Source organism: Anser brachyrhynchus, assembly GCF_964034855.1.
Source record: "Anser brachyrhynchus genome assembly, chromosome: 1".
Taxonomy (NCBI): domain Eukaryota; kingdom Metazoa; phylum Chordata; class Aves; order Anseriformes; family Anatidae; genus Anser; species Anser brachyrhynchus.
In genome coordinates, this window is record NC_137694.1 from 179,186,973 (window position 1) to 179,202,352 (window position 15,380).

Here is a 15,380-nt window from a genome sequence, read left to right on the forward strand (position 1 = left end):
GGTTCGCTGGGTAATCTGAGCTCACAGGGTGAGAAGGGCACAAATATCATCTGAGCAATACTTAAGTGGGAAACATTTGGTCAATGGCTTGTTTCCTCTCCACAGTCTAAGTCTGCTACTTTTTCCTGCCAGATGGTGTGTGAGATTTATTTCTGAGCTTCTAGACAGAGATGAGGCATTTGAGCTGCTTTGAGGCTGCATCTCTTCTCCAACACTCTTAAACAAGGATTTCGAAAGTCTCTGTTGTAAATTTTGAAGTGGAAGTTTTTCAGAATTCATGCTCACAGAGCATTTTTTTAATTGTCATCCCAACCAAAATAACTTACATTCACAAACACATAAAAAGTACGCTGCACAATGTAAACAAGCACATGTGCACAAGTTCCATGCACATACCCAAAACTCAGTAGCTAGATTGCAGACAGACATTAACTTCTGAGTGAAGAGGTCCAGCTATAGACAGCATCCTGTTCCAAATAAATACAACAATACAGTTCAGCTCTATACAAACATGCCAAACTTTCCTCAGGACTTCTGACAGCAGGGAGCCAATTACTTTGAAAAGAATGGGTTCTGTCTCATGACTGCAGCAACACAAATGCATCTCCCTTGATCCCAACATCAAGGTAGAGCTTTGCATTTCCGATATTTTAATTCAATACAAAGCAGCATTTTCAATGTTATTTATTTATTTATGGTGGGTGGCAGTTTATTGGTTTTTTTCTGCAGTCAGATGTAGCAGCAGCAGGGCTAAAAGAGGCATATAAATAATAGATGGTTTCTCTCACTTAAAGAGGGATCTGTCAATTCTTGCCCTCCTTTTAATTTGGGAAGGGGATATCATTTAAGAGATGACAGATTCTTTCCCATCAAATTAGAAAAGGATAAGGCCTCCAAAAGAACAATGGCTGATGCCACAGCATGACTATCTGACAGGCTTGAAAAGTGACTATAAAGTTGCCAACACAACAAGCCTTTTATCTTTGATGTTAGTATTTGAAGCTTGTGATTTTCATCCAAGGAATAGGAGGTATATGATGTCCTCCCACTACCTCTTTTCATACTGTTTTAATTACCATTATTTAAAATATATAAATATTCACCAAATAGACATCCCTTTTTAAAGAAAAAAAAAAAGCCTCTAAGTGAGTAACAGGAATATCTTCACTACGTTACTGAACTTGACTTTATTCCTTACATAAAACTACATAGCTCTTTTTAAATTGATTTGCCTTTATGTTCATTTTATGGATAAAAAGGTAGCCTTACATCAATTAAATTTGTTTGGAAGCTTAGTTGCAGGTACATTTAATTACTGGGAAGACTAGTTTCATGTTTCTAATACAACTCAGGTTTTGCTATGTAAGATGGCAACCATGGGGGTTTTCCTAAGCAAACTGTAGCCTTCAGCTCTCCAGGGGTTACACTCAAGACCCAATTAAAACCTGCATTTGGGAGTTACAGTAGCTGGAATCCTGACTCATCAGCTGGAGAATTTAGAGGTTAATTCAAATTCTTCCATCCTTTCTGCATGAGAAACAGACCCACGTTGGAAGACCGTACGCGTGTGCATCCAGCTGAGGCAGATTCCATTTGTTCCAAGAAGAGGTCCCTCACAGGAAGCATTGGTAGGGTAAGACTGATGAGCCCTTCCCCAGTCAGATGCATCAGGTGCTTAAATTCCTTCCAAGTAAAGCAAGAGGTAATTTGGTTCCTTCACTGTAGCCAGCTGTGACAGACAAAGCTAAAGGGAGGGATGGATACATTCCAAACATTGCCTCTCGCTTAGACTAGAGCACTTATCTGAAACACTGCTGTGAGCATGCGATTCAGAGCCTGAAACCTGATCCTGGCTTAAGCATTTGGATTTCCCTTGAGGAGAAGACTGACAAGGCAGCTCTCTTTTGCACAACATCTCATTCAGCAAGTGGGAAAGCAGAGTTCAGCGTCTTCCTCAAACTAACAGGGTTTGAATATATACCTCCCAGAAGTAGCGGAGGGTGCATGAACTGCCATCTGTAGGCTCACCTGGGTAGAAAGATGCCTCCACATCTGTTCAAACTGAATTTTTGTACAGCCAGGCATGCAGAATTATGGCACCCAAAAGAAGATCAGCAAAAGAGCCTGAACCTGTACCTGAGAATAGGGACAACAGTATGTACGGCCTTGGTTACAGGACACTGTGTGTGCATCGTGCACATCAGCATTGGAAGGAAAAAAATCATCCAGGGATAAACAAAGAAGCTTTTCTGTTCCCTGCTGACTCTGTAAATTTTTCACCCTTGCCTTAAACAGGAAGGATGTAAGGGATCTTCTTAAGGATATGTCCTTGACTTGTAGCAAGGATATCCTTCTCGGAGGCACAATCCTCTGCTTTAATCTGAACAATGTGAACATTAATTTAAATCCTTGGTCTTCCATTTCATGACCAAGTGCTCCACACAGTAAGTACTCTATAAATGATCATTAACTCCACATGTTCTTAGCTGAAATCAATGTCATCCAAAAAAAAACCACCTTAGACCAAACATGCTTTGTAATTAGATCTTAGGAGAGATTGTGTATATGCTTTCACAAGTGGTCTAAACCAATAGGAAGCCTTGTTGCTCTCAGAAATAGCAGGTTTATCTCATGCTCCACATTTCCGCCCATTAGCACTCAGCCATATGGTTATCATCTTGCTGATCTAGCTACCATACAGCCACATAGATGCTTGTGCTTGCCTAGAGATGTCATGGGACCATGTGCTCAGGATTGGAGTGGGTAGGAGTAGGAACAGACTTCCTCTCGTGTCACTCAGATTCGTTTAAATTGCCCGTGGCCTGTCATTTACTGTAAGACACCAATTGTAACTGCCAGACCTCCAACATAAGAGGTAAGCCCCTAGGGAATTTGCTACAAAATATCAGCGACACTCTGGGGACATATGCAGGAACTTTTCAATCAACCCCAAGCAGCTTAGAAGGGGTTTTCTCTGACTGCTTTCCTGTATTTAGGCTTCCTACATGATATTTTAAATGCCTGGAGCTGTTGTCTTGAATTTGATCCCTCTGTGGAATAAGGAGAGCTAGACGGGATTATTAGCACACGTGGCAGTATGCTGTACTATGTGGTAACAAGAAAAATATATGAAATCTTCCTTTTCCAGTATTAAAAATAACTATTCTCAGGATTAGCTATGATTTTGGTTAAGAGGACATAAGAGTAGTGTCACTGAGTTAGACCAAAGGTGCATCTAACCTAGTCCTTGTTTTTGACAACAGCCAATAGCAAAGGCTTTGCAAAAGGCATTAGAAAGGGAGAAGTACATCAATAGCAAACCTTCCCTGATCCCTCCTGTCAGCAGTTTAGGGTCTTCCTCAGCCACAGGTTATACCAGATCCTCATGTTTAATAGATTTTTCTATTAGAGCTTGAGTAGGCTGTAATAGATAATTTCCCCAAGAGTCTGCCCCCCACCCAATTCTTACTTAAATCTGCGTTCTCAGAGTATCCAGTTACAATGAGTTCCATAATTTATTGATGTGAAAAGTACTTAATGTGCTTGCTAGAAGTTCTCCAGAAAACTTCACTGGACACACCTCCACCTGTGTTATACTAAGTAATTATATTTAATTCACTTTTTCCATTGTTTATGTTTTACTACATCCCTTTTGCCAGTCAGTCTCTCCCCAGACAGAAGTATCTCATTCTACAAAACAGACTGGACAGACCTTTGGTTACCGCAGTCACTCCTGTGAATGTTTTCTACTCTCAACCTCTTTTGCCAAGGGCTGATCATAGTCATTATGCATGAGGAAGGAGCACCATAAACTATCTAGAAGTGAAGCCTCACAATCAAGAGTCCTACCCATCAAAACACAAACTCAGGCTTTCTTTTCTTTTCTCTTCTTTCTCGACCCATGGCTCTTGGATACAAACATTATAAATGCCAGAGAATTTCCCTCTTCATTTCTCTCCCAAGGCCCCGAATGTCTACGTGTAGAATTTAGGGGGACCCTCCTTTGGAGTGAAACATCTTGTTTCCTCTTAAACAGCCTGATGAAGACCTCAGCAGTGCTATCGGTCAGGGTACATCAAGTTCAGTGCTCCTGGACTGCCTTAGGTAGATCTCCAGCTCCTTATTTTAGATACTTTGAGTACGAGGCTACAGGGAGACCAGAAGAGCCTGAAGGCCAGCACAGAGGGGATCAGCCCTGAGCAATATGAGTGCAGGACACTGATGCTGGATTTGACTGTGAGCAGTCCTGCATGTAGACGTTGTTGTGGCCTTGGTTCAGTAGAAAGAGCCCTCCAGGAGTGCTAATTGTTGCTTTTTGTCTGTGAGGCAGCATAGATGTTAATCTCCTGAAATAAAAAACTGAATCCAAGCCTAACAATTCTGAAATTAGTGCTCCAATGTCAAGGTTATTTCTACCACTTTGAGTGCTATATTTTGTCTGAAACCCATCCTGTTGGACAGCTGGCTTAGATCATGTCTGACAGATCAGACAAAGGATGCAACTTCATTTAAAAATCCTAGATAGACTGAGGAAGGAGACGGGCATGTGGAGCTTTTTGGCATCTATGTTAGCAGAATTTAAAGCACCAAGGAACACAGGAAAGCTTGCAGCTCCTTAGAGAGCTAAACAAACCAAGAAGGAGATTGAGGGGTGGTTGAAGATCTCTATCAAGAGTTCAGTGTTAATAATCTAAGTGGACTTTTAGGTGTCTTACTGCTCTTTATGTCTTAGAAACCCTAGAAGTCATTTTTAATTTATGGGTTGTACTTACATGAAGAGGAGGGAAGCACATATGTGTATACTAAGTTACTATGCATGTTGAACATTGAAATATTGAATAAATATTCTGTATTTGTGTGCATGTGATGTATATACATACATAATTATATGTGTATGCATATGTATATATATATGTGGTATATGTGCATACATATGTGAACATACATGTACATGAATAGAATATATTTGCTTGTTCTCACTTGGGTATCTAAGGCAGGATTTTGTGAAGGAAAATTAAGTGCCAGAATCCCACTAAGTTGCCTGTATCCCTTCTTTTGACTTTGAAAGCTCAATGCTCGGCCAACAAATGTGTTCAAAAATCCGTCTATATTACATTTCCAGCACCTCCAGTCACATCTTCCTCAAGTTATTACTGTCACCCTTTAACTTTTTGTTCTTTCATTTTCTCTTTTATTTGCTCATTGTTTCTTGAATTTTCCTACAGATATTTTAGCAAGCTATTATTACTCCTCATTTCTTATCCAGATTATTCTTCACGTCTTCCCCAGAACACTTGCATTTGTGGTGCTGATTTCCACACAGCAGTGGCAGTTTGGGTGTAAACATTGAAAGAACAATCAGAGAGAGAAAAAAGATGGCACAAATGAGAGGAGACATCATTTACATCGTCTGCGCTGGGGATCTCACTCCAGTTGTCTAAGTTATGGGCTTCATCTCCTCAAGCCCTGGAGTCAGTGGAGAGCAGTAAATCCCTGCCTGAGGGAATTCAGGACATTTGCTCTCAAAAAGCCTACCTATTTTCCATGCATATATACCTGACTATCAGAGCCACCAACAGAGTCCTTAGACACCTATGGTGGGATGCCTAAAGCAGAGTCTGAACCCCCTAGACTGACATTTTTTAGCTGTCTTGATGACAGTAATTTTTATTCTGAACTGAAAATCCTAGACTGAAAACAGGTTTAATTAAAACAGTGCAAGCTTGTGTGTAAACCAGCCCTTAGGCACCTTCACAGAGTCGTTTAAATCAGAGGCATATAAGACGCGTTATGTTCCTGAATGCATCTGCCTGTCAGTGAGCCCACCCATGCAGGATATATCGTAGCATTTTTATTCAGCCTAGTTTTAAAAGCCCAAATTATTTCGCCATTTATTCCATCTTGCACAATACACTCAGAGCAAATGCCCTTACTACTTAGGGTCATTTAAAAACCCTACAACACTTTACATAAAAATTGCTACCAGCAGTGTCCTGTTCAATTTATAAATGAGATAATTGCAACACTATCTAAATCATCTTTACAGTTTCATCTGGGTGCAGTGCTTTCTTTATTAGTGGTGCTAACATTTTATAATAACACTTGGAATTTAGGTTCTGCTGTTCATCACAGAAATCTAAATATTTTGCATAGGAAAGTAAGTAGCATCTCTCCTTTGCTGAATGGAGCACTGCTGCCGTGACAGCACTGAATGAGAAATTAATATCAATGCAGCAGTATAGTTAGGATTGAGTATGTCATATCTGGACTCCAAGACTCAGCCTAGACCATTTGTGATGGACATTATGAAGCAGCAGCCATGATAGCATATAGTGATGAATAAGCTAAACCATCCACACAGGAATACCAGTAACATGGAACAAGTGGGAGAGATGTTTCCTTTAAATTCTTCTCTCAGGGAAACACAGACCCAACAGCCAACTGCCTCCCAGGAGATCTGCCAGAGGCTGGAGCCATCTGACCTGTGGGTTTAGGGTCCTCTGCAGCTTCCTGAGCTCCCTCGTCTTTCTCCAGGTCATTGCTACTCAAACACAGATGGAGAGGGAATAAGGAAAAAAAATGCATAGAAACCAAAAAAGATAGAAATGCCATAAAATACCTAATCAGGCACAAGTTCCACAGGATGGAAAGGCTTTCTGCTCAGACACTGGTATAAGCTGAGGCAACTTATGCCACTAGTCTCCACGCACTTCTATACATCCCCTTTTCTGATACAGAACCTAATCCCAACGATTTTACTAGTGGGCATCTTTATGCCTCTATACACAAACTGACCTACAGGACAAAACTGGAACATACCGTATTACTTATCTCACAAGAGTGCAACAAGATTCAACAAATTTCCATTTTTTTTCCATTTGTAAAAGCAAATTTGGGAAAAGAAGCACTGGTGGAAAAAAAAAAAATACTGCTACCATTAGAAAAGATTGCACTGAGGAAAGACGGATGTGAGAAGAGCTGTTTCCAGCAATTGCTTAGTGCCTCTGCCATTTATACTCTTCTCTGTCTTCCTCTCTTTCAAGAGGCAGGTGCCCAAATAGATTTGCTCATGCATTCAGATTCCACATTTCTTTTCAAAATGCTCATCATCTGGCACACACTCACACACACACACACAAGGGGAGGGGGGGGGAGAAGGAGAGGGAGAGAAGAAGAGAAAGAGGAAGGAGAGAAACTGCACCTAGATTTGCACTCACAAAAGGGTTTTCTTTGATAGACAGAGAGGGGATGCTGGAGGGGAGTATTTTTTGAAAAGATAGGATGTACTTCACAGTAGGGCTCATGATAAAAATGGAGGCAGCACAGTCAGAAAGCGAAGAGGAGGCTGTCATGTTGGTGCATCCTACTGCACTGAACTGACACAGAAGCCGTCTCCTTTGCAAGCACTCAGAGAGGAAATTATTCTTGAAAATAAACAGTCTCTGAGCCATGATTTAAGACAGCATGTAAGAACGCATATGTTAGAGTGCAGTCACTCCAGATTTTGCTTTAGTTGCATTGTAGCATATTGCGACCCATATTAAATGTTTTCCGTGCACTGACCACAAAACAAACAGGCTCAAATGACACAGCCAAGCATGCAGACAGCTCAGTTTTGTTGCAAGTGTAGGGCAAAATCATGCTACAGCTTTACTATTTGCCATTTTAGAGCAGTGGTATACACCTGCCATTGTACAGACACACTTGGACATTATTAGCTGTAGGCTGCAGCACCATGAAGGCGGTTGGAGCTCTGTGCTCATTGCTAAAGTCCCAGTCTCAGCTAACTGCCATCCCAAAAATGATACAGTGCCTCATAATGCCATGTAGCATATCAGATGCCAGTGCCTGCTTAAGTGTCTCAGCACCCTTTCTCCAGCATACCTGAGCCTATATGGTCCTACATGTAATATAGTCACACATACAAAGCGCTGCTCAGGAGGCAATAAACCTCTGTACCTGAGTTGGCTTTCATGGACCCAGCTCAGAAATCTCTGGGCAAACAAACTAGTAAACCCTTCAAATGATAGCAGAGAGTACATAGCAGTAACAACAACCTCCAGATACTGCTAAACACATTTTTTCCATAGGAGGACTGCGAAGACCTGAATCGTAAATCCCAGTTTTACAGAAAAGGAACTGAGAGGGCTAAAGCTAATTGATTTTCCACTGTAGCATGGATATACCAAAAATGAAATATAGTTCTTATTATGTTTTTATAATGAAAGGAAAAAAAAAAAAAAAGGATGTGGACATGAATATATAGAGAATAAACTGCATATTTATCTTACAGGCACACACAAACAAATGGGTTGAAAATAAGCTTGTATAAAAGAAATGCCTGTGTAAATTTAGAAAATGTCAGGTCTAAAATTCCTCCTGTGACCTTCTAGCACTCTTAGGATACAGTCTTCCATTACAACAGAAAATGCTGGATTTTTCTCAGATGTGAATAAAAGATTATAACTAGGGTAAATATAGATATAAATACCAGATACATGCAATGGGACAGAAATGATATTACAAGAATAAGCTTAATAATAGTGCTGGCTATTTCTAAATGCTGACCTTTCAGTCTTTTTGTTCTTTAAATGTGTGTGTTAAATATAAACAGGACCACCTTCTGTATTACACAGATGTACTTGACACTCTTCTAAGATAAGTGTTTTTTGGGATAGATTGGAAATACAAGGTCACTAGCAGCTATGTGATACAAAGAAAATCGTTCAGCTGTGTTATTTATCCAAGTATAGATCCAAAATCACCTAAATGTGGTCTGTGGGAGAGTTTGGGTCACTTTCATTATCCAAATGGTCCATCTGACATGCTCTCATCACTCAGGATACCGTATGCCAGGACATGCTTCGAGCACTTGGATCAGATGTTATCAAGCCCTCATGTTCAGTTTGCTTCTGCAAGGTAAAAACAAACACCAGCATGTCCATTTGGACTCAGCTGTGGTATTTCTATTTACCACATTGAAGTCAGGCAGCCATCATAATTAGCATCCTCATGAAGTTTGCACAGCATTTGGCTTCCTCCTGCCTGTATGCCTCTGAGCAAATGGAAGGGCATTTGGTGTGACCGAAGCAGACAGGAAGCAGCTGGGAGAGGTGGCTGCATTAACACCTTAACACATAAGCTCAAAGCTGCCTTTCTCCATCCCACCAGCTCAGTTTATGTGATGACACTGGACCAGATATAGGATGTTTGTGTGAATACTACAGCCTTAACCACCTCCTCTCCTCTCTGCAGTATCAGGTCTCATGCACTACCATGCTCTGGACATTATCTGCAACATCAGACATTTGAATTTACAAGTTTGCTATTTTTTTATTTTTTATTTTTATCTTCAAAAAAGATTGGTTAGAAATCATTGTAATACTGGGGAAATTCCCTCCCTTCTGCTGATGTTTTTCATTAGCCTTCTTAGATGGGTAGCTGAGATCTGGCATCTTAGCGTTGTCCTCCAGACAAGGAAAATGAGAAAGGTACCAATAAACCCCATATAAACAAAGCCTCTTGAGACAGACTTTCCTGTTTCAATGGGCTAGTCTTTGCTGTTTTTCTTAGCAAACAACTGTTCTGCTTGTCCACCAAGGAAAGAATAAAAAGAAGGAATTTTCATTTGCAGCAAAGTTCGTTTAATTTAGCTGTTTAATAATGCATTGAAACTGAAAGACTAGTTCCACATCAGAGTTTTCTGCGTGAGGTGGTTGTAAAATCTAGGGTTTTAAACCTAAATCTAGGGTTTAAAACAGCTGAGCAATTAAGGGTTTATAACAGCTGAGTAGACATTGCTCCTTCACCAAAGGTTTAGGTACACCTCATTCTGCCTTACTGCGGTGAGTGGTAATTAGCAATCTCTTGAGAACCTTTCCAGCCAAATATATCTATCATTTTATCATTTTCCTATCTGTGAGCTTTGTCTGTTTAGCTGATCCTAGTGATTTTGTCATGAAATTTCTACTCTGACACCACCCACCCCTTGTTCCATAATACATTTTAGAACAGAACCCAACACAGTTCAAAGTCACCACTAAAATAAAGCAACTATCTCCTACACAACATCAATGTGAGGAGAAGAAATTCCTAATGAATGCTTCCAAACCCTCCAGGGATGTAAGAAGCAACAACATTAGCCCACTTTTCTTGCAAGCCCACATAAAACATAGAGGCTATGGCTCTGCAGGGAAGTAGAATGGATAGATCTGTCTAACAAGGACAGGCAGACAGTAGAAGGTAGAAGTAAGGAACAAGATATGCTAGCGGCAATGCAATTTGTGAGAAGTCTGTGCTGTCAAGACCTTGAAGAACAACATATGGGGACAGCTTCTCCATGATGCTCTGAGAACTGGAGGGTTAATCAGAAGATTCAATGCAGCTGGTCAGCTAATTACTAAGTATTGCATGCATGGGAGTTTGGGACAGCTTTTCTGATTACAAAAGCCACTGTTAATTTTCAGCAGACAATTTTACAGTAGCTTCCCAAATACCACATGGAACAAATCCAGTATAACCATACCAAAATATTTTGTCACATAGAAAGCCTCCATCTCATTTTTTTTCCTGCCACAACCTGCAACTCCTGGATGCAGAAGCAACTGCAGTCAACAGTCTGTAGATATGTTTTACCTTGTTTAGCACAACATACTCAAGGATGAACACCTTTGCTAGGACCTTGACCTTGAACATCAAAGAAAATGTCATGTCGGAATATTTTACTATTTACATAGAAAATTACTGGATAAGATGAGAATAACATTCAGACTATATGCCTTCTGTCATCAGCAGTAACAGGAGAAGCTGGATAATCCTGCAACATATCTTCAAGGTGAACAAAAGATTTTAAATCTAACAGTAGTGTATTATTGCTTATATAAACCACAGGAGTAAATAAAACAGACCACTTTCCCTTCTTATCTCAAAAGCCAAACTATTTACCAACAACTATCCTATCACTTATACCTATACCTGATGCAGAAGAACTCATTAAAGAAGTTAAGACTGGAGGCAGTCTGGGCTGCAGTGACCACGCCCTGCTTGAGTTTGTGATCTCGAGGAATATTGGCCTGGCAAAGAGCAAAGTCAGGACCCTGAACTTCCAAAGAGCAAACTTCTAGCTATTTAAAGACCTAGTAGATGAGATCCCCTGGAACGCTGTCCTTAGGGACAGAGGAACTGACCAGAGCTGGCAGCTCTTTAAGGATGTTCTCCTTAGAGCACAAGAACTCTCCATCCCCCTGCGTAAGAAAGTGGGCAGGGTGGGCAGACAACTGGGATGGCTGAGCCAGGACCTGCTGGTCAGACTGAGGCGCGAGAAGGAAATGCACAGGCAGGGGTAGCAGGGACACGTGGCCTGGGAAGAGCACCGGGATGTTGTCTGGGTGTGCAGGGATGGGGGCAAGAAAGCCAAGGCATGGATGGAACCGAGCTTGGCGAGGGATGCAAAAAAATAATAAGGAGGGATTCTCTAGGTACATTAACCAGAAAAGAAAGGCCAAGGAAAGTGTGTCCCATCTGATAAATGAGAACTGGTAATGACAGACAAGGAGAAGGCTGAGGTACTCAGCAACTTCTTGGCCTCAGTCTTTGCTGCCAGTCAGGTTTCCCACATCTTTCGAGTCCCTGAACCTCTGGGCGAGGTTTGGCTGGGAGAGCAAAGTCCCTGCCACTGCAAGCAATGCCGTGCATCCCAGGGTCCTGAGGGAACGGGCTGATGAAGTTGGCCTCTCTCCATCCTATTTGAAAAGTCCTGGCAGTGAGGTGAAGTCCCTGGTGACTGGAAAAAGGGAATCACTCCCATTTTTAAAAAGGGAAGAAAGGGAACTTGGGGAAATACAGACCAGTAAGCCTCACCTCTGTGCCTGGGAAGATCATGGAAAAGACAGTCCTGGAAGCAGTGTCGAGGCATATGCAGGACAAGGAGGGTCTCCATGACAACCAGCATGGCTTCACTAAGGGCCAATTATGCCTGACCCAGCCGGTGGCCTTTTATGATGGAGTGACTGTATCAGTTGACAAAGGAAGACTGACTGATGTCATCTACTGGGATTTCTGTAAGGCCTTTGATACGGTCCCACGTGACATCCTGATCTCCAAATTGGAGCAAAATAAGTATTCGAAGGGTGGACTATACAGTGGATAAGGAATTGGCTTGAAGGCTGCACCGAGAGTGGTGGTCAATGGCTCCATATCCAGGTGGAGTCCGGTGAAAAATGGTGTCCCTCAGAGATCTGTCTTGGGACCGATGTTTAATATCTTTATCAGTGGCATAGACAGTGAGAACAAGTGCACCCTTAGCAAGTTTTCAAATGACACCAAGCTGAGTGGTGCAGTTGATACAACAGAAGGAAGGGATGCCATCCAGAGGGACCTGGACAAGCTAGATAAGTTGGCCCACATGAACCTTATAAGGTTCAACAAGGTCAAGTGCAATGTGCTGCACCTGGGTTGGGGCAATCCCAGACATAAGAACACACCAGGAGAAGAACTTACTGAGAGCAGCCCTGCAGAGAAGGACTTGGGGGTTCTAGTGGACAGAAAGCTGGACAGGAGCCAGCAGTGTGTGCCTGCAGCCCAGCAGGCCAACTGCGTCCTGGGCTGCACCACCAGAGGGGTGGGCAGCAGGGAAGGGAGGGGATTGTCCCCTTCTGCTCTGCCCTTGTGAGGCCCCACCTGGAGTGTTGCATCCAGGGCTGGGGCCCCAGCGCAGGAAGGATGTGGACATGTTAGGGCAGGTCCAGAGAAGGGCCACCAAGATGGTCAGAGGGTTGGAGCACCTCTCCTATGAAGACAGGCTGAGAGAGCTGGGGATGCTCAGCCTGGAGAAAAGAAGGCTCTCAGGAGACCTCATGGTGGCCTTGCAGTACTTACAGAGGGGTTATAAAAAGATGGAGAGCAACTTTTTACTTGGGCGGATAACGATAGGACAAGGGGGAATGGTTTTAAACTAAAAGAGGGTACATTTAGATTAGATGTCAGGAGGAAATTCTTCACTCAGAGAGTGATGAGGCACTGAAACAGGTTGCCCAGAGAAGCTGTGGATGCCCCATCCCTGGAAGTGTTGCCCTGGGCAACCTGATCTAGTGGGTGACATCCCTGCCTATGGAAGGGGGGTTGGAACTAGGTGATCTTTAAGGTCCCTTCCAACACAAGCCATTCTATGATTCTATGAACTTTCTTGTTAATCTTACACGCCCTCCAACTTCTGATTCTATTCTATCACTCTGTGATTCAATCAGCCTGTGATTCACCATCCAGCAGCAGAGTCCCATGGTACCCAAGGAAGAAGAAAAAAGTTGAACTGGTGACAGTGGCCTGTTCTGCGTTTAGTGATTGCACATCAAGCCTATAAAGTTGAGTCCAAGGTCAAGACAGGAAGTCAATCAGCAACATGAGGCCAGAAGCTGCAAGATCAGAAATCAACAAAATGTAGGGACTACCATTTAGCTCAGGCAAAAATACAAAGCAAGGACTGAGGTTAAATCATAGGGTCACAAGAGAATTCAGTTTAGGAGAGACTTCAGGAGGTTGTTAGTACAACTTATTGCTCCAAGCAGTGTCAGCTGTGGGGTCAGAACAGGTTGCTCAAAACTGTATCCAGTCATATCTTGAAAGCTTCTAGGGATGGAAATGTTAGTCTCTCATCCAGCCTCTGCCACTGCTGGGCTGTCAGGCAGAAAAGAATTTCTATTTATATCCAGTCTGAACCTACCTTTTCTCACCATATGTCTCTTGTATCTGATCATGTTCCCACACACCACTGTGAAGAGCCTGGCTCTGTCTTCACAATGACCTCCCCATAGGCCCTACTGTGACATCCTCCCTCAGCCATGTCTTCTCCAGACTGAACAAACCCCTCTTCCTCAGCCTCTCCCCAAAGGTAAGTGCTTCACCAACAACCATTGTGGTGGCCCTGCTGAACTTGCTCCAGCTTGTCAATAGTCTTCTTGTACCAGGGACCCCAAACTGGTAGCTGTATCTAGTTAGGGTCTGATGAATGCTGAGTAGGTGGGGATGACAACTTCCCTCCGTTTACTGGCTGTGTTCTTGGTCTTATAGCCTTGGTGGCTTTTTCAATATTTTGCTGCAGGGCTCTTGTGCAGCTTGCTGTCTACCAAGTCTTCCTGGTTCTCTCCACAGAGCTTCCCCAAACCTGATAGTACCCAGCTTGCATCCCTGCAAGGATTTTGTTTGTTTGTTGACTGTTTTTTGTCATTGTTGTTGTTTGTTTGTTTTTTTCCAAGTGCAGTGCTTTGTACTTGTCCCAATCAAATTTCATGAATTTTTGTCAGCCAATTCCTCCAGACTGTCTGGGTCTGTCCGGTTGGCAGCTCTGCCCTTGACTGTATCTACTGGTGCCCCCCAGTCTGGTGTCATCTGCAGATTTGATGAGTTCATCACCTCCTCTAGGTCACTGATAAAGATGTTACAGAGGTCAGGTCTCAGGAAGAGGATTGATCTCACTGCAGATCTGGTGGTGCAGAGAAGAGCCACTCAGGTCAAGGAAATCTGTTTTAGATGATCCCCAGCCTGGAGAGTTCAGGAACTGACTGACAACCAAATGAGAGGAAAGGAATTAAAACAGGGAAACAGAAGCAGAAACAGAAAAAGAAGAAAAAGGAAAAGGAAAAGGAAAAGGAAAAGGAAAAGGAAAAGGAAAAGGAAAAGGAAAAGGAAAAGGAAAAGGAAAAGGAAAAGGAAAAGGAAAAGGAAAAGGAAAAGGAAAAGGAAAAGGAAAAGGAAAAGGAAAAGGAAAAGGAAAAGGAAAAGGAAAAGAAAAAGAAAAAGAAAAAGAAAAAGAAAAAGAAAAAGAAAAAGAAAAAGAAAAAGAAAAAGAAAAAGAAAAAGAAAAAGAAAAAGAAAAAGAAAAAGAAAAAGAAAAAGAAACAGAAACAGAAAAAGAAAAAGAAAAAGAAAAAGAAAGAAAAACAAAGAAAAAGAAAGGAAAAGAAAACACAAAGAAGGAACAGCAGTCAAGAGGGAAGAGTTTAAACTTAAAACTGATAAGAAGTCATAAATAAAGCAGCAGAGTACTTGAAGAGATAGTCAGCCAGGACAAAGAAAACCACTCAGCTTGCCCAGGGCTTTTTGCACTGTACCTGATTCAGTTTGCTTTAACTGAGTTCATATTTGTCCATCACCATGGCTTAAAGGTAGATACAATTGCAAAGCAGAATTTCTTAAATATTCCTGAAAACTGTTGATTTTCATTTGATGGTCACCATCTGAATATAGAGAAAGTAGTGTAACAGTAAAAGATTTCTAAAAATAAAAATAATTATTTTGTATATACCACTGCATGTATGCACGTAGAGGCTGACAGAAGAGTAGGAGAAAAGTCTCCACTGCTCCCAGGTCCATATGAGCCTTTATTT

At 42.0% G+C, this 15,380-nt stretch overlaps 1 long non-coding RNA gene across 2 annotated transcripts in view; it reads right to left on the bottom strand.

Moving 5' to 3' along the window:
• Positions 1-15,380, bottom strand: part of LOC308184546 — a 40,992-nt gene that overhangs the window by 12,711 nt on the left and 12,901 nt on the right. The window contains exon 3 of one of the 2 annotated variants that reach the window (XR_013942700.1): positions 6,970-8,912. The exons of the other annotated variant lie outside the window; for it this stretch is intronic. This is a non-coding gene — a long non-coding RNA (uncharacterized lncRNA). Of the gene's footprint in view, positions 1-6,969; positions 8,913-15,380 lie in introns of those variants that run through there. 2 annotated transcript variants of the gene reach the window in all.